Source organism: Pristis pectinata, chromosome 5, assembly GCF_009764475.1.
Source record: "Pristis pectinata isolate sPriPec2 chromosome 5, sPriPec2.1.pri, whole genome shotgun sequence".
Classification (NCBI taxonomy): Eukaryota; Metazoa; Chordata; class Chondrichthyes; order Rhinopristiformes; family Pristidae; genus Pristis; species Pristis pectinata.
In genome coordinates this window covers 102,340,797-102,367,956 of record NC_067409.1, presented here as the reverse complement: position 1 = coordinate 102,367,956, position 27,160 = coordinate 102,340,797, and positions in this window count along the sequence as shown.

The following is a 27,160-nucleotide window of genomic DNA, read 5'->3' as shown; positions in this document are numbered from 1 at the left end:
AGGGACATTTAAGAGACTCTTAGGTAGACACATGAATGATAGAAAAATGGGGAGCTATGTGGGAGGGAAGGGTTAGATAGATCTTAGAGCAGGATAAAATGTCAGCACAACATTGTGGGCCGAAGGGCCCGTACTGTGCTGTAGTGTTCTATGGTCTACTTCAATGCACTGGTGTAATGAATTGATTTGTATGAACGGTATGCAAGACAAGTTTTTCACTGTACCTTGGTACATGTGACAATAATAAATGAATTTACCAATTTAAATGGAATTAATATAGATAGTTACTTGATATAGTGAACCAAGGGATCTGATTACGTGCTGCATGATTCTATGACTATTTGACTCTACCCTTGTCCAGGACATCTCAAAGTGGAAAAGGAACATATGGGATAGTGCTGAGAATCTTGTCCACGCAGAAGTCCATTGTAAGTGGTGGTAGAAATGGGCCACCCATCCACTGACCCCTATTTGTGGAAGTCGGTGACACCCCCTTTGATGTCATCAGTCACCTCAGAGCCAACACACTCAAAGTGGAAGCAAGTTATCCTTGATCCCAAGGGACTGCCCAAGATGTAGAAAATTGTCACTGCCCACCAACCCTGTTACTTTCTATTCCCCTCTCTATCTCAGTTGAAAACCAGACACCAAGAACGTTAAGCTGTCAGTCCAGCTGTGCTTTAAGATGTGCTTCAGTAATAGTTAAAATATCATCTTTGCATGCGTCTGTCAGTGGCTTCAGCTCAACCACCTCATCCACTCCTTGCACTTAACATTAACATCTACCACCTAACCCTACCGTTAAGCACAGCCAGGTTCCTCTTTTGTCCATTTTTCAACTTGTTATTGTTCTGCCTTTCAAAATCTGTTGTTAAATTTCTATCTCTGTTTTTCTCCCTTCTTAATCCATGCTCAGCTACCCATCCCCCTGCCAAGAGAGTTAAATCCTTCCCACCTGCACTAGCAGGTCCGGCTAAGAGGATTTTGGTTGAAATACAAGCCCTCTGACATGTGCAGGTCCCAGCTTCCTCAGAACCTGTCCCAATTCCCCAAGAATCTAAAGCCTGCCCTCCAGTCGTACATTCACCCGCATTATGCTAACACTTCTATATCCACTGGCCTGTGGCACCAAGAGCAATCCTGAGATTATTAGCTTTGAGATCTTACTTCATAATTTCTCTCCTGACTACTTAAAACCTGCCTGCAGGACTTCATCCCTTTTCCAAACTCTGTTATCAGCACCAGTATGGACCATGACCTTTGGCTATACACTTTCCCCCTCCAGAATGTACTGCAGCTGCTCAGTGATCCTTGATCCTGGCACCAGAGTGGAAATGTACTTCTGGAATCATGTCTGTGACCACAGAATTGTTTGTCTGCTCCCTCAGCTATAAAATTCCCTATCACTTTGCTCCCTTGAAATTTCTCCTCCATCCCTGAACTGTTGAGACACTTGTGGTATTATGATCTTGGCTTTGGGTGTACTTCCCTCAGAACTCAACACTAGATAGAGAGCAAGATGCCCTCAGCTTTCTCCTAAACAATCTGCCTGGTCTTTTTTTTTGGTCTGGTAGTCACCCAATCCCATTCAAGATGCATGTATTGAAGCTACGTGGTGACCACCTCCTTTAAACACTCAGCACCAGAAAAGGTGAAGACACAAGATGGACTGCAGATGCTGGAAATCTGGAGCAAAGCACACAAAATGCTGGAGGAACTCAGCAGGTCAGGCAGCATCTATGGAGGGAAGTAAACAGTCGACGTTTCAGGCTGAGACCCTTCATCAGGACTGGAAAGAAAGAGGGCAGAAGCCAGAATAAAAGGTGTGGGGGGAGGGGGAGGAGCACCAGCTGGTGGATGATTGGTGAATCCAGGTGAGGGGGGAAAGGTCGGTGGGTGGGGGCGGGGGGAAAGTAGGAAAGGTTTGAGAAGCTGGGAGGTGATAGGTGGAAGAGGTAAAGGGCTGAACAAGATGGAATCTAATAGGAGAGGACAGTAGACCATGGAATAAAGGGAAGGAGGTGGGGAACCAGAGGGAGGAAGGTGTGGGTGATGGGTGAAGGGTGCGGGAGGGGAAAGGGAAGGGGTAAAGGAGCCAGAAGGACAGGGGAAAACAAAGAGGGGACTGTTGCTCTGGTTGCAAAACATGAAGTGCAAGCTCCTGCAGTTGATAATACTTCCTGTATCACTGGTTGTCCAGGATGTGTAGCTTTAGATGTCTTGAATGTTAGAGAGCTGCTGGAGCTGTGACAATCAGACGAGGAGGAAGATGACACCAGGTCACTGCATTCATTGTCTTTGAACACTGCAGTCCAGAGCAATAAAGGCAGGAGTCTGAGCTTCTTCTTTACAGGCTGGCTCCTAGCTGTGCAAGAATGGCACCGGTGACATCTGCCATCATGTGCGGCTTCGTGGCCCCTTCAGCAAGTTTTTGTCTAGAACTTTCTGTGCAGGAAAATACAGGCTCCATGGTTCACCCAACGTTTGAGCTGGACTCCTCCTGCTCCTTCTACCTCATGCAGGCTTTCAGGCATGTCAGAACATGAACCAAGCATCCAGATTTGCATGCTCAACCATCTCTCCATTGCTCCAATGCAGTTCCCATCCGTTTCTTCCACCGTAGAATGGGTATGTGAACGGAAGTAATAGGAAGCTGGCACAGACCAACTTAACTAACAATAAGACAATAACCAATGATGTGTTTGTAATATGACTCCATCTGAAAGAAATTCACATAACTGTACTGGTAAGAAATTTAAATTACTTTCAGTAAATGAAAATGGAAAGACTACAGATGCTGAAGTCTGAAATAAAAACAGACAAAACTGGAAACTCTCAGCAGGCAAGGGAGCATCTGTGAACAGAGAAATGTTTCAGCTCTGACAAAAGGTCTTCAATCTGAAAGGTTAACTCTGCTTCTCCTTTCCATAGATGTTGCCTGATGTTCTGAGTGTTTCCAGCTTTTCCTGTTTTATTTAAGTTGCTTCCACCTTGTGCGTGACTACACCCTCCAGAGGACTGGGATGTGAAATACTCTCCTCCCTGTCCTGGCTGCAGTTCACTTCTGCTGGGTGACTTTACCTCATCTCTTAAAATACCTTCTAATGTCTGCAAAGTATCAGGTTCAGGGCCAGGGGATGCTTGGCATGGTTCCATCTTCCTCTTTGTCTGTTAAAGATTCAACGCTGGAGTCCGGTCAGGCGATATCTCTTGTGTATTGGTGAGTGGAGGGGGAATAGGTAGGAGGGGCACATTTGAACTTCGTGCATGTTACAAAGCAGAGGATTTCTGGGACAACGGTGAAAATGGAATATTTCTTCATTTATTTCTCATAAGTGGAGGACATTCAACCCATCGAGTCTATGTGGGCTCTCAGAACATTTCCATCAATCTCATGCTCATGTCACACTTCCTTCGCAGTGACCTATTCTCTCTTACATGCCCATCAATTCACCCTGATTCTTCTGCTACCCACTCACACTAGAGGCAATTTACAGCAGCCAATTAACCTACCAACGTGTTTTTTGAACGTGGGAGGAAACTGGAGCATCTGGGGTAAACCCATATAGTCAGAGTGAGAATTGCAAACTTCACACAAACTGAGGTCAGTATCGAACCCTGGATGTATCGGGAAATAGTTCTAATGCTACACCACTGTGCAGAGGAATTAGATGTGCATGTTGTTATGCTCTTAATACACCACTCTCTATTGCTTCTCTGGTTGTCATGATTGGCAGGCAGTATGATCTCCTTCAAATGACTGCTTCTGAGGGCATGTTAGGTCTCCCTCACTCTCCACTCTGCTTATGCACACTGCAATTGCATACAACCATCCATGTTGTGCAACAGAGAGAGGGGAGAGAGAGAGAGAGAGAGGGGGGGAGAGGGGAGAAGAGAGATTAATGAATGTGCTGCAATGATTGGTGTGTCATATGTGTTATATGCCTGACACATTGTTGAGCTGGAAATGCGTAGATAAGGAGGAAGACGTGAGTCTTGGTGTATTGGTAAGTTCACAAATATTACAGCCTTTGTGTTTTCAGAGGGGATTTGTTTCTATTTCCACTAATTTTGACCCCACATAAGATCATTTAACTTTCTTTAGCCCAGGTCCTCCAGATTTTGGTGCAGGCATTGATCTTGTCCGAGTAGTTCCTCTAACTGTTGCTTCACTGCATACCTTGTTGGCTTTTTGGACTTCCTTGTCTGCACTATCCCTCTTTGGGTGTCCACCTCTTCCACCAGCACAGGTAGTAGAAGAAAGAAACTGCTCCCATGCCTCTGTTTCCATTGTTGTCTCTTCTTCCAAGCTGCATCATAACTTCCAGTGGTGAATGGACTCATTGGTGACTTGCCTTTAAGAAGGACATGTGCAATGTCAATTAACACTAGTTAATTTCAACAGATGTGGGACTCCTGAAATTACTTATGCTTAACGTGCACAAGTTGAAAAAGAACACAGTTTGTTTTTCCTAAACCACAAATCCTTGCACAAGGAGTGCTAACGAAGGTCACACACTAATGGCATTGAGACAAACTGGTGGGGGTCCCCTTTGCAGTGACCCATTCACTGAATGTTTTCATGTGCAAATGAATTACTAGGCCTGTATGTTAACGCATCGCAACATCCTGGGGATAATTTTGATTTAAACTCTTAACACCCCACAGTTTAAAAGTCAAAACTATGTATGTTTATTTTGTCGTCATGTTACCACTCATCTGTGAAGGACAGTGACCATATCAGATCTGTGCATAGCACCTGTCATGTACTATACTATCTTAATGACAATTGTATCATTGATCATCTAATTAGAAAAAGTCAATAATATATAATGGGTATGTTACTCCTGTATTTGGTGAAAATGATACCCTTGTAAATTGTACATTCACTTGTCAGAATAATGCAGATAGTTTTCCTAGTAATTTTGCACCTCTGACATCAGATATCCTGTGTTTTTTTTTGTGGCTGTGACATCACATACCTGATGCTTTTCGTTATCAAAATCTTCTTCTGTGCAATTAGTTCTCCCTGATAGAGCGGAGGTCACTTTACACAGACTGAAACAAGAAATAATAATTTCTTATAGATACTATTCACAAATGTGTCTGAGGCTTCTTGCTAATTTTGGATCTTATGGGTTTATGAATTTCAGTATGATTAATAAGCACTTGTACCCAAAACAAATTCTATGTTATTTTTCTCTCCCTATATATTTTGTCAGCTGAGACACCATAATGTTAGACAATAAATGGTAAAGTTTTCATGCTGGATATTCCTTTCCGTTATTCTGAATCCATGTTGCAAGTTCAGGCTTGGAAACAGCAGTGTTTAGACTTAATTCGACTGCTTTAAAATAATATAAGTGGATTAACATAAAATTGAAACTGCCCTGAATCAGTGCCTTGCACATGTTGTAACCAGTTTGGTACAAAGGTGCACATAATGCTGAATGTAAGAAAATGGAGTTTAAATGTAAACTGGCTTTGAAGATCTGTTCTGAATTTTCATTAACATTTGACTGGGTCATTTACAAATCATTATTGCCCTGACTAGGACTGGTTGTAGAATAGCTTTGTTCATTGTTGTTTGTGCAAATAGGGCTGTGAATGACAGTCTGTTTTACAACAACAGGTTCTTTTTTCAGTGGAGGGGAAACAGATCTACGAATAATATGTTTCAAATTTGATTCTTCTCCCTAAGTAGTTCCCTCTGAACCAGATCATATTTAAAGTTCATTACAAACAGTGCATAAAAATCCATTTGATAAACTATAAGCACCTGCCTGCTCTGTCAGAACAAATGACAGCAAAGTACATGCCTGTATCTGCAGTACAGCTTGAGAAAAATGTTAACACCTTATCAAATTTTATGTCAAAAACAGTCGGAGAGGCAGAAATTTCAATCCATTTAAAGAAGTACTTGGATATGTACTTGAAATCTTATTATGTACAAGGCTATGGACTACAGCTGGAAAGTAGGATTAGGCTGGATAGTTCTTTATTTGATACAGCCACTTAATCAAATGAAATCTTTGTGTGCCATAATTGTCTATGATTCTATGTAATCTTGGATTATTATTGAATTAACAAGGAAATATTGATGCCTATTTTGAGTACTAAAATCACAATTGACCAAACTTTAATCAAGAGTTACTTGTTCTAATAATAGCTACTCTCATCCCAAAATAAAGACCTCTGTGTAAATAATAAACTGACATGTTTCTTATTCATTAGTGCATCATTTATTGGATCTGCCATATTTCACAATCATGAGAAAAAGAAAATGGATAGCAATCATGCTTTATGTATTGCATTGTTGGTACAAAATGCAATAGTTATTCTTGGGGCATCATTGACCATGGTCTATTTCTTGTTTAAAGTGCCCAGCTATGTAAAATCTCTATTTGAAGCATTTGGGAGAATTTGTGTGCTGAAGACAAGCTTAGAACTTCTAATAACAATGGAAGCCGGTGCTAGAACGACTGTAAATTACACTGCTGTTACATACACAACAGCTACTGTGGTTGTGCAGTCATTAAACCTAACATGGGGGGAACAAAAGTCAGTCTTAGAAAAACAACTTTAAACAACTTGTTTTCCCTTGCTACCTTTGTGATAAGGGAATTGCTTGCTGAATGCTGTCAGGTCTGCACCATATGTTCCAGGAAACCGAGGACCCTTGAAGAGGAGAGGTCTCTGAATTATTGATCAATGATTAGCAAATGCAATAGAAATTTTATACTTGATGTTGTGTGGAGATTCATAATTTATGACTGGACAAAATAGGAGTAGCAGAGGTAGCGGTAGGTGATTTCAGTCCGGTATTGATTACTTCAAGCATCAGGAGGTAAGTGTAGTGTGACAGACAGAACAAAAAAACTGACAATCTGCTGCCTGTCTGTCACAACTCAACAGCTGGGTAAGAAATTCATAACAATATGGAAGCGTACATTTCAGGAATCAGCTTTTATTGCTGTGCTATTAAACTAGCAACTCATTACAATCTATGTTATCTACTGTGAAAAAACACTTAAACATAGGAGCTGATATTTATGCATCTAAATATCTCAGTTCACTTCAGTTGCAATATATATAGTTTAAATAAAGATGCAAAGAATGCCTTGTTTCCTTGTAACTGAAAGGGAGAGAGGATGGAGTTTATATAAGTAATGTAATGAATATAGTTTGTAAATCTGCAATAAAATATTCTTCAGGGCCTGATTCAAAATGACAGATAGTTTCTGGTTGGTAGTCCATTTCCAAAGAACAATCTTATTCTGTAGATTTTCATAATGCTCATGGTGGTGCAGTATATTTTTTTTTAAAGTGAGTAAACTTGGTGCTCTGTTTCACAGAAAATTCTAGGAAAATCTATTTTTTATGTTGCTCACAATGAAAAGGCACTGGCAGCATTCAGCATGATGAGTCTGGTGATTTTATAACCAAGTTGCCTCTTATACCTCATTTATGAAGAACTATTAGATCCAGCTGTCAGAAGAACACAACTGCTTTCCCTCATTAGGCTTTAATTGGGGCTAATAAAAATCCATGGTAAAAGAAGACTTCAAAAGCTAGGTATTAGAGGCCAGCTTTTGAGCTTTCTTCTTCAAATCCAGCAGAATCCAAAGTATGGAGCACCTGCATAATTTAAAAATCTTTCAATGAAGATAATGATTGCTTGGGTGTGTCAGTGGATGGTAACTAGTGCAGGTAAAATTCTACCAAGGAAGGAAGTAAGATCCTTCAGGTGAAGAGAGAGAGAGAGTATGCTTGAGGTAGAAGTCCACTGTTCTGAGAATCTGGAAGACAGGGAATAATAGTATTAATCCATTCACGACAGAATACTTTGCATAGTTTTTAAGGAACACCTTTCAGCAGGATTTTTAAAAAAAATTTATTTACAGCATGGTAACAGGCCCTTCCGGCCCAATGAGTCCGTGCCGCCCATCTTAAACCCAAATTAACCTATCTGTACGTCTTTGCAATGTGGGAGGAAACCGGAGCACCCGGAGGAAACCCACGCAGACATGGGAGAACGTACAAACTCCTTACAGACAGCGGTGGGAATCGAACCCCGATCGCTGGTGCTGTAATAGCGTCGCGCTAACCGCTACACTAAGATTTTCAAATCCAAATGCAGGTTTTATATTTGCAATAGGAAGGATTTCAGCTTGCTTCCAACACATAAGGAAAAATTAATGGCCAGTTGCTTGGCAGTAGTACATGGCATTCGAGCAGTAATTAAGGGACATATTTAAAATTCTACTAGGAGACATATATACATGTAATAAGCTGCTCATCTCCTTGAGACAATGATCTCCAAGGGTCATCATTGCTAGGCCTGTGACAGGTGTGAAAAGAATTGCTATAGCTCACAGTAAGCTGAGAAACATTTGCTATTTCCATCCGATATAATGAAATCCTAATTGAGTCATTATCAGCTAATTGATAAAACACTTCAAATTTATAAACAACATGCTCAGTTGAAGAAAGTATGATGTATGCTTATTCATAATAAATGATTTTCAAAGGCTAACCTACTACATTGGATTATAGTCCATATGTTCCATATGGAAAAAAAAACAAGCTATGAATGATATTTCTGGTCAGCTATAAATTGGTTCATCTTTCTTCAACTCAAGAAATGGAAGTTCCAAGGCACTTAAATTAGGCTGGAATTACTAGTGCACAAATTCTCTTTCCACTTGTCTGAAGCTCTATTTTAGTTGAGACTTTAACCCATTTAAAATTAATGGATTAGCTCTTCCGCTGAAATAATAAAGACTAATTTTAGATGAATATGTTAAGAATTCATACTTAAGAATCCCATGACATAATTTCACAGCCCAAGTGATTAGCAGAACAAATCTCGCAACTTTAAAGGTTAGCGTGATCGCTCTTAATATATTCATTTGAGAGTTACATGGTGGCATTGCATGTAGACCTAACAGGCTCATACACACATTTTCGGTCAAAGGGTAGTAATCAGTCTCTGTATCTGGCCAATTTTCCCTCTCCATAGCTTGCAATACTAAATTGAAACAAGGATTGAATCAAGTATTTTAGTGGATGTGAGACAGATTACCTGGACTATTTTTTTTATTACTTTATCATGTGGCGAAAATATGTATATAGAGAGAGGGAAAGATAAAGAAGTGTCTAAACTGAGATTGAGGGAAAATGCATGAATGAAAATTATAATTTTCAATTCATTTTTAGAGATAAGATCTTTGTGTTGTTTTATTTCTGCTCTCTATAGGTCAAAATATACTTTAAGATTGCCAGCATTATATTTATTAAAGAAAATTGTGAAAATACCATCTCTGAAATAAACAGAAAATCTTTTGAAAACATTCTTTATGGGTGAAGCAGGAGGTGGCATTATTTGATATGTATATTGCGTGAATAAATTGTTATCAGATTCAGGAGTCTCTGGTGGCAAACTTTCCAAGGTAATATTGTTAACAATGATGATTTTTTGAACAGTGCAATACAATGTGGAACCCTGGGGTAATTTTAACTAAAAGGCAACACTTGAGAATTCCTTTAATAATCTCTATCACAGTCCTTCAACCAACTGCAGTCACCTTGTAATAAGCATTCACTCCAAAATAATCTTTCCTTTCAAAAACGGTATAAATAGAATTACAACACAATTGCTTCCCTTTATCTGATGAATGTGGAGCAGGAATATTGTGTTAGTGAGCCTTTTTGGAAGATATATTGGACTTTAATAAAATTTGATCAATGCATTTAAGTCAAATTGAATTATATGTAAGTGGATAGGGTTGACATATGTTTCAATATCTCAAAGTGATACATTATTCTCCTGTGAGCATAAAATTTAATGAAATATAAATACCCATTAATCCTCATGTTTCAAACAATCAGTCACCATTGCTCTAACCTGCTGTTAGCAGAGCTGCCCATAAAGTCATCTGTTTTTATCTATTGTGTGCTTAAAAATGGAAAGACATCATGAAGCAAAGGAATTGTATGGACACAGGGGATGGGGAAAATGGATGGATGAGCTGTGTTCAGTTATAAGGGCCCTGCTCTAGGAGAGGAAGAAAAATCTAACTAAGTGCTGGGGCACTGTGTGTAGTGGAGGTTTGTTTGACCTGTGCATAACATTGACAGTGAATGGAGAGTGAAGGTCAATCTGAAGGCTGATGCTGACAAGGGAGTGAAAGAAAAAGGGCGGAAATAACAAATGAGGTGAAGGTGAAACTAAACAAATGAAAAATGACAGGAGTCTTTCCAGCAAGATCTTAACTATTTAGTGACTAGGTGCTGTGGTTGGAATGTAAGAAGCAGACAGAAGCATCGGCAAATAAAACATTAATAAGCTTCACTTTTGTGGCACAACGTCAAGCTGCATTGTTTATGTTGATTATGTCTGTTCAGTATGCAAATCCATTCCTTTATGGTTGTTGAGCATTACACATTTAACTGTGTCACAAATTCACATTTCTTGGTCTACATTGTTGATGTCAAGTTATGAAGGTCCGTTTGTGAATGAATTATAACGGTCTTTATGCACAAGTGTAAACATGTGAGTCAATCACTGGCAGCGATAGTATATTCCACTTCTTCACACAGGGCTTTTCAGAACCATCTTCTCTCAGCCAGTACTGATCTCCCTCCTACCCTCTCTTCCACCACTCCCCCACCCCCTGGACCTGATCACACCCCCTCTATCCCACCAACTGATCTTTCTCCTGAATCTCTAATTGTCCCAGGTCCTGACTTCACCAACTCCCTCCCCCAACCCCACCCCCACCCACCCACTGATCTCCAGACAGAGTTCATGCCACAGCACTTGATGCTTAGCTCTGACAAATTGGATGTTGACCTGTAAAATGTTCATTGATCTCATACACATTCAGATGCTTTGATCTCTAGATAATTTGGATTTGATTAATTAAATAATCTGCAATTAAGAAGCTAGTATCAGTAATGGTAAACATGATTCTCATATTGTCCCAACTGGTTCACTTTTGGAAGAAAATCTACCTTCCTTACCCAATCTGAGCTACTAGTGATTTCACACCCACAAAAAGGAGTTGACATTAAATGCCCTTGAGATGGCCGAGCAAACACACGGTATACCAAAAATACTACAACAAGGAAGAGTAAGCATAAAACTGACTAGGTTATCCAATGTAGAACAAGCCATTAGATTCAGGCATCCCAAAAGTACACCCAGTTCAATCAACAGCATGAAATCCACCTGCCTAAATGGGAAAAGCCATCTCACCGACTGGCCAAATAACAGCCTGATAGTCACAGTCACAAAATAATATCTTTTAGCCAATGCCTTTTAACCCTTTATCATGGTCCATGTCCTAGTAGCAAGTGACGTTCTGATGGATAGATCTCCCAGACTGCATTTGTGATTGAGAGTGAATAAACTCAGCAGAAGGGAAAGGTACAATTGAAATCAAGGTAGATTTTAACCTGACGTAGCACCTGATGTGTCGAAATGTTATTGATGTCAATGGGAATAAAGGGAAAATCTACTCCACCAGCTGGAATCCTACTTGGAGGAAGATGGTTAGTGGAGGTTAATCAGCAGCTCTGGGACACCTCTGTATGAATTCCTTAGGACAGTGTCCAGGGCTCAAACATCTTCATCAAAACCTTCTCCCTATCATAAATGCAATAACACAGATGTTAGTTGGTGATACATTGTGTTTCATTCTATTTGCAGCTCTTCAGTTACTAAAGCAAATCAAGGTTAATCACAGCAAAACCTGGACAACAATCAGGCATGGGTTGATATATGGCAAGTAATGCTTGTGCTACAAGAAGAGAAACTCCCTTCACCACAAGTGAATCCACAAATATCTCCTCAACAAATGCACTGCAGTAATTCATAGAGTCACAGAGAGGTACAGCATGGAAACAGACCCCATTTCCCACTCAAGTCTGTGCTAACCATCAACTATCTATTTACACTAATCCTACAGTAATCCCATTTTTTAAATTCTCCCCACATTCGCATCAACTCCCCCCAGCTTCTACCAAGTACCCACACACTAGGGGCAATTTGTAGTGGCCAATTTGCCTATCAACCTGAATGTCTTTAGGATGTGGGAGGGAACTGTAGCATCCAGAGGAAACCCATGCGTTCACAGGGAAAATGTGCAAACTCCATGCAGACAGCACCCATTGTCAGGACTGATGTGGCATACCCATTCAGATACACATGAGGACATTGTAACAGAAGCAAATAACGAGAATGTAATATATGTTCCATTGTTTGAGCTTCTGAAAATCTGCATAAGGAAAGAAAATAACATTCCTGGTGAACAGATATACTGATGGGATTTAATTCCAGTCAGGCAATGATTTACATTGGACAATTTGGAAAATCAAGCTTAAAATATACGTTTCACAGAAAATCTTCAGCACAGTCATTGTCTGCGTCACATGCAACAGAGATGCCGCTAAAACAAACCTAAATTATTTAAATTATCCCAGGAAATTAGTGAGGATTAATTGATGCTGTATGGAAGGATGGAAATTCCATCCCACCAAGATATTTGGTTGAGCTTTACAGGCAGTTTCTGTTTTGTACCTACATGCAGTAAAACGGCACATCAGGCTCTGAAACGTCATGCATACATGGTTTGCTTCTTTCAAATAGAATGCTTGTCATGTTTCAGTCTTGCCCAGTGATAGCACACTTACCTCAGAGTTAGAAGGTCATAGGTTCAAGCTCCTCTCCACAAATACTTGAGCATTTTATCTGCTTTGACACTTCGCTTTGGTGCTCAGGGAATACCACACTGCTAGAAGTGCTTTTGTTTGGACGAGATGTTAAAATTCTCTGATAGCAACAATCTAGTCACATTATTTTAAAAAAAGAGTAAGGGTGTCTACCTGCCTGATGTTTATCCCTCATCAACACCACTAACACAGATTAACTGGCTGTTTGTTACATCATTAATGTGAAGCTAGGTCTTCACAGAACTATTCAAACTTTTGGAAGTCAGTTCTTTAAATATTTTTGAGAGCATGGATTCCCTTAATTATGCTCTAAAATATTCAAGATTTATTGGCACAGTAATGAAGTTCTGCAGGAGAAAGATACAGGATTTTTTCTCTCTCTCAAGGGACAGCATCTGCCCTGAGATAAGTGTAATCTCAGGTCTCTAAGGCTCTAGGGAAACCATCTCACTCAGTGAGCATCTAACAAGACTAGTAGATTATTAACCGGAAGAAATAAGTTAGCTTCTACAAAATTTAGTTATGATGCAAAGCTGCAGTTTTAGATGGGCAAAAGATATATTGTTCATATTCTGATGAATGGCATTGTTTAAAATAATCATTTTGTGTTTACTACTCGTATTCATTTTTATAAGATGAGGCTGACACTGGCAAGGTTAGAATCTGTCCATCTCAAATAGCCATTGAGTGTTGTTGAGTAGCTTTCCTGACATGTTTTAGGTATTCCCAGTGTTGATGATATAATTCTCAGTCAGGATGACTGAGGAGAGGGACTTACAGCTGGTGGTCTTCTCATTCACTTGCTGCCCTTTCTTGGGTGGTTGAGGTGGAGGTTTTGGAATTGCTGTCCAAGAATCCTTGGCTTGTTTGTCCAGTGCATTTTGCAGATGGTTGAGACTGCAGCCACTACACTTCTGGTGGAGCGAATGAAGTACTGAACTGAGCATGGTGAATTGGATGCTAGTTAAGCAAACTGCTTTCTCAGGATGGTTTTAAATATTGTGAGCCTTGCCTTTGCAACAAAGTGGTGAATATTCCACTGCACTCCTGACTTGTGGCTTGCAGTTGCTGAAAAGGCTTTGACGAGTCAAGAGGCGATTTACTTCTTCCAGGCTTCCCAACCTCTGACTGGGAACAATACTTACATGATCGGTTCACTTGTTTTTGGTTGAGGTTGACCCCTAAAATCTTTATGGTGGGAGACTTGGCAATGTTGATGCTGTTTAATAACAAGGGGAGATACTGATCCTTCTGTTGTCAGAGATTGTCACTTACCCGGTACTTATATGACAAGAATGATACTTGCCACTAATTAGCCCACATCTGAATGTTGTCTAGATCTTGCTTCATGAAGTGTGGACAGTTTCATTATCTGAATAACTGTAAATAGAATTAAACATATTTTAATCATCACTGATCTTCCGCATTTCTGACCTTATGATGGAAATATGATTGTTGAAAAATAGTTGAATCTCCAAAATTGCCTTCCTTTGGCTGAAATAATTAACCTCTAAGATCTTTACTATTTTCTTGTGCTGGAAAATTTGTTCTGCCCCACATTTTAAGTCTGCACTCTTTGATTCATGAATCTTCCACTAATGGGAATAGTATGTCTCTTTTAACCCTACCTAAACCAGTAATGTTCCTGTACACTTCCATAAAATGTTCTCTCTAACTGCATTGCTCCAAAAGGAACAACGCCAGCCTCTCCAGAACCTTATAGCTCAAATTCCTCATTCTTGTCAATCTGTTTTTTTTGCACTCTCTCTTGAAACTTTCACATTCTTCCTGAAGTTGGTTGAGCAGAATTTGAAACAATATCCCAAATGTACCTCGAGCAGTGTTTTAGATAGATTCAACATAATTTCCCCACTTTAGTATTCTGTGGTCTGTTTATGAATCCCAGGATCCCATATGCTTCACTGACCACACTCTCAACATCCTGCCACTTTCAAAGATTTATGGACATATACACCCAAGTCCCTGTGTTCCTGTGCACTCTTTAGAACTGATCCATAATCTATAAATTTAGCCAATGTAGTCAAGAAATTGCCGATCACCAGAACTTTAGATTTTTGAATGGGATGAAGGAAGCTACTTTACTTTATTTTGATGGTTAGAATCAAATGTTCACAGCAAGTCACATTAATCTGAAGACAATAGCACTTGCTAAATTCAATGATCAAGCACTTAGACCCTGAAATAATACTGGGGCCAGCAATCAGGGCAAATTATTGATGTACAAATTATTGAGGCCAATGAAAAATAGATTTACAGTTACAAATTGTATTAGGGTTACACTATATGTAGATTCAATAAATAACCAGTCATCATGGCTAAGAATTAGTTGGTAGCAAACGTTTTCATCAATATTAACTAATTATAATTTAAAAACCATCATGAAATGCATTTGGAATGTTGATTGTGGAAGGCAAGTTCATTGACATAATATGCAGTAACATTGAAACATAAAATTTGTAGAATGCTCACAAACACTTAATGAACAATCGGCGAGGAAATCTTAAGCTCCATAAATCTAGTCCTTTTAAAATAAAACCATCTCGTTAACCCTTATAATAGTGCTCAGTACATCACTGACTTGGAACAAAATATTATGGTGCCTGAAATAGCTATGGAATTAAAAGAGAAATTGAAAAATCAAGTTCCTATCAATAATGTCTCGGTTGTTTCTTTTAATTTTCATGGGGTTAAATTCAGTAGCCCCGATAATGGGTGTGGATATCATTTCTCCTGATGTCAGCAGTCTGCCAACTATTTGCTGCCTGCTAATTTCCATGATTGTATTATACAGTCAGCATTAATGGTGCAGTTGAGCAACTGAACACCTCAGAAGGAGGCCCAAAACCATGACAATCTAGCACTTTTTAAATCTGGACTGCAGTAGATAAAGGCATGGTACGTCATGGCCCAAGCAGATGGTGAAAGTAATTTGGAATTCATTCTGAACTGATAAAAAAAAGTACTACAAGACAGTATGGTGTGGCCATAAGGACTTTCCAGTACAACACTATAAACGAGGGCAGGAAGGAAGTGAGAAGATGGTTCAGGCACCAGCTCCTTGTAAGGTGCGATTGAACACCCTATGGGTGTTTGATGAGATAAGCTACAAAAGCAAGCTGAATGGTATGCATGATGAAATCCCTGGTGCACTACATGTCCTACAAGTAAGCCTGCTACTATATTAGAGACTATTCAAGAGTCCAACACCAACATTAGACAGCTGAGCATGTTTTTTTCTGGCAATGGAAGTGGCTGACAAATCCGGTAGATCATTTGCTGGTCCAATTGGTGTCTAATGGCAAATGTCTTGGACTATTACAACACCAGCAACATTGATGCAGTGCAAGGATGCTGCGATGGATGATTTTGTCTGGCAAGCAGAGTTTGAGGCCTGTCCTACAATTTCAAAGACCATGTAAGAGTCCAACAACAACAGTGTTCAAATGAAATTGCAGGATTCCACAGCACTCCATTTAAATTTTCCTTCAACAGATCATTTGGATAGCTGAGAATCCCTTACTACTGGAGAGAGAAAAGAGTTAAGTGTATATTCTATCACATGGGAAAAGCTACAGTCTGCCCTTGCCAGCCTAAGGACCTATGATACATTAGTCGACCATTTAGCCCCTTGAGTCTGTTCCTCTGTTAAAGGAGATTATAGCTGATCTTCATAGCTTATCACCTTCCAATAGCTGTCTCCAACCTTCACCCTGCCCTCCTCCCACCTTGCTCATCATTTTTTTCTCTCTCTGTCTGCCTCTATCTACCATTCACTTGCCACCATCTCCCAACTCCACCACCCCCTCCCCGGTACAACCTACCCATCATCTTTCACCCCTCCTCATTCCACCAATCACCTTGGGACCTCCTCTCCCACCAGTCCCCCTCTCCTCTTTATACTGGCCATCCCCCCTCTCCACTCTCAGTCCTGATGCAGGGTCTCAACCCGAAATTTTGACAATGCCTTTCCCTCCACAATCTGCTGCTCGACCCGCTGAGTTCCTCCAGCAGATTGTATACTGCTCCAGATTCCAGCATCTGCAGTCTCTTGTGTCTCCAGAGCTGGTCTGTGTCCCACCTCCACATATCCATCCACACCCTATATCCCTAACTATCCTTTGAAAAAGCCATCAATCTCAGATTTAACATTAAACAATTGAGTGAAATGATCTCCCTTTTGTTGAAGCGAGTTCCAAATTTCAAAAGTTCAAAATATCTTTGACTTATCTCGTCACTCCATTCCAGGGATGTGATGCACGTTTTCAACCCAAAATATTGACAATGCCTTTCCTGGTCTTTCATATGCCTTTCCGTGAGATCCCCAAACCCCAGATATTTTGTGAAAACTTCAGGATTGAGTGCAGAAGGTTCTTGATTAACAATTGAGGGCTGGATCCCAGGTGTTAGATGCACTGAAGTTAAAGCAGAGTTTTGCATGTGTGTACTTGCAGTTAGGGAAGACGATGACATGTATTGCGAGATAACCATTTGGTGAACTGCAGAGTGAAGGGTTATTTGTTTCCCTATTAATTACGCCATGTGAGCAATTTTCTGATAAACTTGGTACTCAAGGAAGTGAATGAAAAGTGAGAAATCTGTTCCCTTATCTGTTCCCTTCTCTTTCTCCCTTGTCATATTACATCATTATTGTTTACATAGTTTGCCTCAAAAAATGTTGTGATTTAATTTTTCTGCTCACTTTCTGAAGTGTCTTTGCCAGGTCCTGTAAATGAAGATATTCTTTAGAAGTGAACAAACTCTCACATTCCTCTATGTCATATACCTGACAGGTACATCAGCTTTACAATATGTTCAGTACCTGCCCCCTACTGCTTCTCAGCCTGCCGCTGCAATCTGCATCTATTCCAGTTTTTTTTAAAGAGGTCTGTCATAATAATTTCCTGCCTGAGTCCAGTACTTTCAAAATACACAGAAGTTGCACCACAGAAATGCCAATGGTGGATACATTAGCTGACCTGTGATTTAGAGTGCATTCAGGTTTTGCAGGTAATTGGTAATACTGACACAAGTGACCTCACAGATTTCCCCAGCTATGCTCTATTACTTTTTAATGAAAGCACAAACAGCTTAAAAAAGAAACATAATTATGTAAATAAGATGTACAGTAATGTGAACAATATCCCCATAAAGAGCCAGGCACGGGTCAGTTTTTCTTTCATAAGTTTCCTGTGTCCTGGTAGGAATTGGCATAAAATTACTTTATTTACATGCATTCTGATTAAACAATCAGTATAGATTAAACGGTCAGTACGGATCAATGATAACATATCCTCCTTGCTGACAATCAACACAGGCGCACCTCAAGGATGCGTGTTTAATCCACTGCTCTACTCTCTCTACGCTCACGACTGTGTAGCTAAGCACAGCTCAAACACCATCTATAAATTTGCAGATGACACCACTGTTGTTGGTAGAATTTTAGATGATAACGAGGAGGCATACAGGAGTGAGATAGATCGGCTGGTTGAGTGGTGTCACAACAACAACCTCGTACTCAACATCAGCAAGACCAAGGAATTGATTGTGGACTTCAGGAAGGGGAAGTCAGGAGAACACACACCAGTCCTCATTGAGGGGTCAGTGGTGGAAAGGATGAGCAGCTTTAAGTTCCTGGGTGTCAACATCTCAGAGGATCTGCCTTGGGCCCAACACATTGATACAATCAAGTAGAAGGCACATCAGTGGCTCTACTTCACTAGGAGTTTGAGAAGATTTGGTATGCCACCAAAGACTCTTGCAAGTTTTCTATAGATGTACGGTGGAGAGCATTCTGACTGGTTGCATCACAGCCTGGCATGGAGGCTCCAATGCATAGGATCGTAAGAGGCTGCAGAGGGTTGTAGACCCAGGCAGCTCCATCAAGGGCACAACCTTCCCCACCATCAAGGACATCTTCAAGAGGTGGTGCCTCAAGAAGGTGGCATCTATCACTAAGGACCCTCACCATCCAAGACATGCCCTCTTTCCGTTACTACCATCAGTGAGGAGGTACAGGAGCCTGAAGCCCCACACTTAATGATTCAGAAACAGCTTCTTCTGCTCCACCATCAGATTTCTGAATGGTCCATGAACCAATAAACACTACCTCATTATTCTTTTCTTTGCATTATTTATTTATTTTGTAATTTATGGTAATTTTAAGTCTTGTACTGTACTGCTGCCGCAAAACAACAAATTTCACATAATAAAACATTGATAATAAATCTGATTCTGATTCTGACAATAACAGAGCTAAACCAGTCAGGCTCCAGCCTGGGTATGTATGTTGTTGAATATGTGGGAACAAATTAGTATGTGTGTAGAGGTAAGCTAAGTGCACATTAAAACCATATGGAAAATTTGTTTTGACTTTCAGCAATGGATATTTCAGATGTGATTCACAGAATTGCTCTTGAGCAAGATAATACAGTAATTGAAAATCTACACAAATAAGATTGAAAATGCATGCGCAAGGCCATTTCAAACTTTGTTGGTATTGGTTTATTATTGGTATTAGTTTATTATTGTCAGGTACAGTGAAAAACTTGTCTTGCATGCCAATTGTACAGGCCAATTCATTACACAGTGCAGTTACATTGAGTTAGTACAGAGTGCATTGAGGTAGCACAGGTAAAAACAATAACAGTACAGAGTAAAGTGTCACAGCTACAGAGAAAGTGCAGTGCAATAAGGTGCAAGGTCACAACAAGGTAGATTGTGAGGTCAGAGTCCATCTCATCGTATAAGGGAACCGTTCAATAGTCTCATCACAGTGGGGTAGAAGCTGTCCTTAAGCCTGGTGGTATGTGCCTTCAGGCTCCTGTATCTTCACAGTGATACTTCAAAATTCTCAATATCTTCACAATACTTCACAATATCTTCAGAATTGATTGACTGATGTAGTGCTTCTTCTATCCTGGGGAGAAGAGAATTTTCTGTGACATGGTCGGTTAAGATCTAAGAGCAGAACTCACCATGGGAAAGTTTATTTGTATATATTAGAAGTAACATAAACTGGAAAGAAGATTTAATTCAGTTGTGTTCAGCATGATTGTGGTTTCAGGTCCTAAATACACATCAGTGATATGAAGCACCATGCCAGTGATGGTTCCAAATGCCTGCAAAGCTCACAGGCACTGGAAATATGGAGAGTAGGTAAATCATGCCATCAATCAGTGTGCAATGATGATGTGGTGCAAGGCTGCTCTTTTGGATCTCAACGCTCCTGTTAATTCCCTCTCTTAATCCCACACAGCTGAGCATGTGTTCTGCACCAGGAAGGATCTTCCAACTGTCCTTTTTAAAGATATCATCAATGACTTTCAGGTTGCTTGTGGATTGATGTTGCAATGATTCTACAAGTGTTTGATGCTTTCTAAAGTTTTGTGAAGTTGCTAAAGACAACTGGCTGTGGACAGCATAAGGTATTTGGTCCTGAGTTCAAGGCTTCTGCACAAACCAGTTGCTCCCAGACATCAACGAACTGGCAGATACTTCCTTCGGAACACACTGAGAGAATGAGCAGAGGGCACAGAGAGCAGTGAAAGTTGATAGGAAGAGGAGGAGTGGGGGAAAAGTTCCTCAGCAGGATACCATATCTACTGAATTAGATCAGAGTGCAATTCTTCCAGCTAAACATCAGTGAGGAATGGAACATGAAATGCCAGTGTTACAGTAATGAAATTGAGCACTAGCTAAAGCCATAGCTGGAACCTCAGGGAAATATGGGGGTTACATTGACAGTGGCTGTTATTGTGACCCTAAACATGATATTTTATGGATCCAGCTTCTTGCATGCTAGAATTGGAGATACCAGCAATGGCTCATAACTTGGCATCTGCATAATGGAGGTCACTGATGTACTTTATTCAAAGAGAGCAAGCAAGCAGCTTTACAATGATTGCAGATCTAACCACGGTGTGGTGTTCCATGCACGTAGACCACGTATCATTTTGTGTGTGCTGTTTATCGACTCTGAGATGTAAATCAAAGTAAATAATTCATAGAAAATTACTGATCAGCGAGATACCATTCAGCCCATCATGTACATTCTGGTCAATAATGAACCAATAACTGCTATTGCTGATGAACCTATTAGCTCTAATTCCCAGTGACAGCACAGACAACATGTTGGCAGGAATTGTTCCCTGCATAGCATTTTACATTCAGAACTTGTATTTAAATTCACAGCTGCCATAGTGGGATTCGAACCAATGTTCCTGGGTCAATAGTCCAGCCTTTTGGATACCAATTTAGCAATATTCAGCTGATATGTTGCCATGGGTACTAAATCTTGCATTCCAAATGATCCAGTATCAATTTTGATGTCTCATCCAGACATCCAAAGAGTGGTTATTGGGGTGCCAAGGGCTATCCACCGATATCATGGTTTGAGCGTAAGTTGTGCAGGAGAATTCATGGGACATGTACTCAGCAAACCTAGTTTTAAGATTTTGTGGTGATCTACTTCTGAGCTTTGCTATCAAGGCACAGGCCTTGAAGTCAGCTATGCAATGAGAAGTCAAAGAATAATATGAGGAAGAGGAAGCAATCTGGATATCCACTTGCTCACCCCTCTTTGAATAACATATTATACATCAGTGGCCTCCATAATGCAGCAGTGGATGTTAAACTATGAGTTGTTGCTGATATCTCCCCCTGTATTTGAACAACTTAACTGTCTGATTCCAGTAAATGCAACCTCAATTCCTATTCACCAACCATCCCAAAACTTACCTTCCCTCTGTTACTAACCATCACACCATACACTAGGCCACAGCACAACAATTAATCATTGCAAAGCAAAATAAGAAATGATGCTGTGCCTCGTTGCACATTTTCCATGGGATTTTACCTGTCTCGATTTCTGAAACAGGGATACTCCAGTGGCCAGAGTAGGATTGGGGCAAGGCAGCTGACCTTCAGTGAAGGAGGCTGCAGGTGGCCTTGGATGACAACCTGAAGCACTTCTAGGTCTAGGATGTTATCTTCAGACTGCAGAATCTTAGCTTGGATGTCAACCGACTGGGCTGGCTGGCTGACAGGCAATAGCAAAGGCACTGGTGAAATGGCAGTGGCACAATCACAGTTGTCTTCCATCGAGTCAATACCACTCCTTCCCCTCCATCCACATCTCACAAATCACTGACCTCCTCACACCCTTATAACCCCATGCCCTCAACCCCACTTGGGCAGAGCCTCAGCAATCCTGTCTTTTGTTTGAGGATCCTTTGTTAATTATTTTTCACAGTGATGGTGGCAGTAGTCTGAGCAAGCCTGCCTTGCGTGGCATGAGAATGGGCTTCCTTTGCAGCTTTCATCCTTTTGGTGAACATTTCCAATGTTGCAATGGAAACTGAGGTATTGGCTACTGGAAGCTGTGTTGTTGTTAAGTCAAAAGGTGTGTTGCTGGAGTTAGTCACTTGTTCCATTTTGGACAGGGTACAGTCCCATAACTGTGTAAAGATCCCAAGAATTTCTACAGCTTTCACAATACATTACACTTTTCATTGTTTCCACACCATAGACAGTGCTTTTAGTCTAATCCCATTAAAGTCATCATTTGCATTCTCTGTAGCAGAATGAATCAAAATCTCACATCTGGCAGGCTGGCATCTTTCCTCTCTTTGGTCCTGCCCTGATTACAGTATACCCATGCTAGATGCCTCACCATGTGAGGTAATGTCATATTATTTGAGGTAATGCTGAAAATGTATGATTAAGTGAGTGTGTCTTTGTCACTTCTGCCGCTAAGGTCTTCCACACCAGTGCTTGAGAAGGTTGCATTCCTTGAAAATCTACTTGATTAGCAATGCACAGATTCTTTTTTTAAAAAAATAATCATCCTTTGTCTCTCTTTTGACTTCAAAGTAACATGTTAAATTGGAGTCTGAAATCCACATTTCTTCTTTGAATCTCTGCTTTACCAGACTAGTGAGCTATCTGGTGAATTATTTCAAAAATATCTGAATTCACCAATAAATCCTTGGCACTAGGAAAAAATTGTGGAGAGGGGAAAGTGAGGCAGGCACATGTTTATATCATCTTCAGTTTACAAATCAGAAGACAGTGTGAGATGAGAGAAAGTGGGATATGAAATGGTGCTTTAAGAATGAGGAGACTGTCAGTGGATGCAGATCCAGGGTGGCCATAGGTAAAGCAACGAAATCCCAAAAATAGCCAGCCAGTCTCTTGATGGAGGATCAGGATGTTCCACTCCAGTTAAATGGTGCTTCATTCACTTATTTGCCAATCTTCCCTTTCAACAGAGTCTTTTGAGTATCATACTGGTGAAGTAGATGTTTAGATAATTATGGAAAAGGATAGAACTGGTCCTCAGGTTGACATTCTAAATTGGAGTAAGGTCAATTTTGATGGCATCAGAAGGGATCTGGCAGGCGTGAATTAGGATAGGTTGTTTTCTGGCAAATAGGTGCTTGGTAAGTGGGAGGCTTTCAAAAGTGAAATACTGAGAGTACAGCATTTATATGTTCCTGTTAGAATAAAAGGCAAGGCTGACAGGGTTAGGGAACTATGGTTATCGAGGGATATTGAGGCACTAGTAAAGAAAAAGGAGATGCATATCAGGTATTGGCAGTTAGGTTCAAATGAGGCGCTTGAGCAGTACAAGAAATGCAATGAGAACACTTAAGAGAGAAATCAGGAGGGCAAAAAAGGACATGAGGTTTGCTCTGGCAGACAGAGTAAAAGATAATCCCAAAGGTTTCTATACTATATTAAGAGCAAAAGGATAGCAAGGGACAAAATTGGTCTTCTTGAAGATCAGCATGGTCATCCATGTGTGGAGCCAAAAGAGATGGGGGAAATCGTAAATGAATTTTTTTGCTTCTGTGTTTACTCTGGAAACAGACACAGATACTATAGAACTGAGGAAAAAGAGTAATGAAGTCATGGACCATATCCAGATTATGGAAGAGGAGGTGCTGGTCGTCTCAAGGTGAATGAAGGTGGATATATCCCCAGGTCCAGACAAGGTCTCCCCTTGGACCTTTTGGGAGGCTAGTGCAGAAATTGCAGGGGCTCTGGCAGAGATATTTAAAATGTCCTTAGCCACGGGTGAGGTGCCAGAGGACTGGAGGGTAGCTAATGTTGTTCCATTGTTCAAGAAAGGCTCTAAGAATAAGCTGGGAAATTATAGGCCAGTGAGCCTGATATCAGTCGTGGGTAAATTATTGGAAGGTATTCTAAGGGCCTGATTTGGGATAGCCAACATGGCTGTGTGCGTGATAGGTCATATCTAACTAATCTTATAGAGTTCTTCGAGGAGGTTACCAAGAAGATCGATGACAGAAAGGCAGTGGACGTTGTCTACATGGACTTTAGCAAGGCCTTTGACAAAGTCCCGAATGGGAGGCTGCTCCAGAAGGTTAACTCACTTGGCATTCAGGATGAGGTAGCCAATTGGATTCAACACTGGCTTAGCTGAAGAAGCCAGAGAGTGGTAGTGGTTGTCTCTCTGACTGTAGGCCTATGACTAGTGATGTGCCGTAGGGATTAGTGCTGGGCCCATTGTTGTTTATCATCTATATTAATGATTTAGATGATAATGTGGTAAACTGGATCAGCAAATTTGTGGATGACACCAAGATTGGGGACGTAATGGACAACAAGGAAGGCTATCAAAGCTTACAGCATGATCTTGACCAGCTAAGAAAATGGGGTGAAAAATGGCAGATGGAAATTAATGCAGATAAGTGTGAGGTGTTGCACTTTGGAAGACAAATCAGTGAATGGTGGGGCTCTGCGGTTTGTGGTAGAATAAAGGGACTGGGGATACAGATCCATAGTTCCTTGAAAGTGGTGTCACGGGTAGATAGGGTCAAAAAGAGACCTTCTGGCGCATTGGCCTTCTTAAATCAGGGCATTGAGAACAGGAGCTGGGATGTTATGTTGAAGCTGTACGAGACATTGGTGAGGCCGAATTTGGAATATTGTGTGCAGTTCTGGTCACCTATTGACAGAAAAGACATCAATAAGCTTGAAAGAATGCAGAAAAAATTACAAGGATGTTGCCGGGACTTGAGGACCTGAGTTATAGGGAAAGGTTGAATAGGTTAGGACTTTATTCCTTGGAGTGCAGGAAAATGAGGGGGAGATCTTATAGAGGTATACAAAATTATGAGGGATATTGATAGGGTGAATATATGCAGGCTTTTTCCCCTCACATTGGGTGAGACTAGAGCCAGAAGACGTTGGTTAAGGTGAAAGGTGAAATATTTAAGGAGAATCTGAGGAGGAACTATTTCACTCAGAGGGTGGTGGGAGTGTGGAATGAGCTGCCAGCAGAAGTGCTAGATGTGTGTTCAATTGTAACATTTAAGAGAAGTTTGGACAGGTACATGGATGGGAGATGTTTGGAGGAGTATGGTCCAGGTGCAGATAGATGGGACTAGCAGAAGATCAGGTTGGCATGGAGTAGATGGACCAAATGGCCTGGTTCCGTGTTGTAGTGCTCTATGACTTTATGTCATAGAGTCACTGAGTCATACAGCATGGAAGCAGACCCTTCAGCCCAACTCATCCATGCCAATTGTGTTGACCAGCGAGCTAGTCCCATCTGCCTGTGTTTGGCCCATAGCCCTCCCATCCATGTTCTTATCTAGATAGTTTTTAAATGTTTCTAATGTGCCCTCCTCAACCACTATTTCTGGCAGCTCATTCCAAATATGCACCACCCTTTGCATTAAGAAGCTGCCCCTGATGTCCCTTTTAAATCTCTCGCCTCTTGATCTTAAACCTATGTCCTTTTGTTTTTAGCATGCCCTCCTTGGGAAAAAGACTATGTGCCTTCGCCCTGTCTATGCCCCTCATGATCTTATATACCTCTATGAGGTCAGGCAACATCCTGGTAAATCTTTTCTGCACTCTTTCTAGTTTAATAACATCTTCCCTATAACAGGGTGACCAAAACTGTACACAATACTCCAAGTGAAGCCTCACCAATGTCTTATCTAACTGCAACATAACTTCCCAACTCCTATACTCAGTGCCCTGACCAATGAAGGTCAGCATGCTAAGCACCTTCTTCACCACCCTATCTACCTGTGATGCCACTTGCAGCAAACTGTGCACTTGCACTCCTAGGTCCCTCTGTTCCATAACACTCCCCATGGCCCTACTATTCATTGTATAAGTCCTACCCTGGTTTGATCTCCCAAAATGGAATACCTCACATTTATCTGGATTGAACGCCACTTGCCAATTCTCAGCCCACATACCTGGCTGATCAAGATGCCCCTGTAATTTTTCATAACCTTCTACGCGATCTACAACACCACTTATTTTAGTATCACCCACAAACTTACTAGCCATGCCTTGTACATTCACATCCAAATCAGTAATATAAATTAAAAGCAACATAGGTCCCAGCACCGACCTCTGTGGCACACCACTAGACGCAGGCCTCCAGTCCAAGAAACAATCCTCGACCATCACCCTCTGCTTCCTACCATTGAGTCAATTATGAATGCAATCTGCTATCTCCCTCTGGATCCCATGTGATCTAACCTTCCAGACTCACCTGCCATGAGGAACCTTGTCAAAGGCCTTGCTAAAGTCCATATAGACAACATCCACTGCCCTACCCTCGTGGTTACCTCCTCGAAGGACTCCAAGAGATTTGTCAGACTCGACTTTCCACTCACAAAGCAATGTTGATTGTCCTAAATCAGACCTTATCTCTCCAAATGTTGGTAGATCCTGTCCCACAGAATCCACTCCAACAATTTACCCACCACCAATGTCAGACTCACTGGCCTGTAGTTTACTGCCTTGTTTTTGCTACCCTTTTTAAACAATTGTCTCACATTAGCCACTCTCCAGTCCTCCAGAACCTCACCTGTGGCCAGAGATGAAGCAAAAATCTCTACAAGGGCCTACATAATTTCTTCTCTAGCTTCCCACAAGGTCTCAGAATGCATCAGGTCAGGCCCTGGGGGATTTATCTACCTTAATTACTTTAAGGCCTCCAATACCTTCTCCCTGCTAATTCGTATGTGGTCCATGACACCACCATTCATTTCCCTCATTTCCTTAACTTCCATCATTTTCTCCACAGTAAAAACTGAAGTGAAATATTCATTAAATATCCCACCCATTTCCTTTAGTTCCACACACAGACAGTCATGCTGATCTTTAAGGGGACCTATTCTTTCCCTGACCTCCCTTTTACTCTTAATATACCTATAGAATCCCTTTGGATTTTGCTTCACCTTGCCTGCCAGATCCTTCTCATATCCTCTTTTTGCCCTCCTAACTTCTCAGTGAACTCCTACTACATTTCTTGTAGTCATCAAGAGATTCACTAGTTCCCAATTGCTTATGCACAGTGTATGCCTCCCTCTTTTTCTCAATATCTTTTGTCAGCCAGGGTCCCCCAAACCTG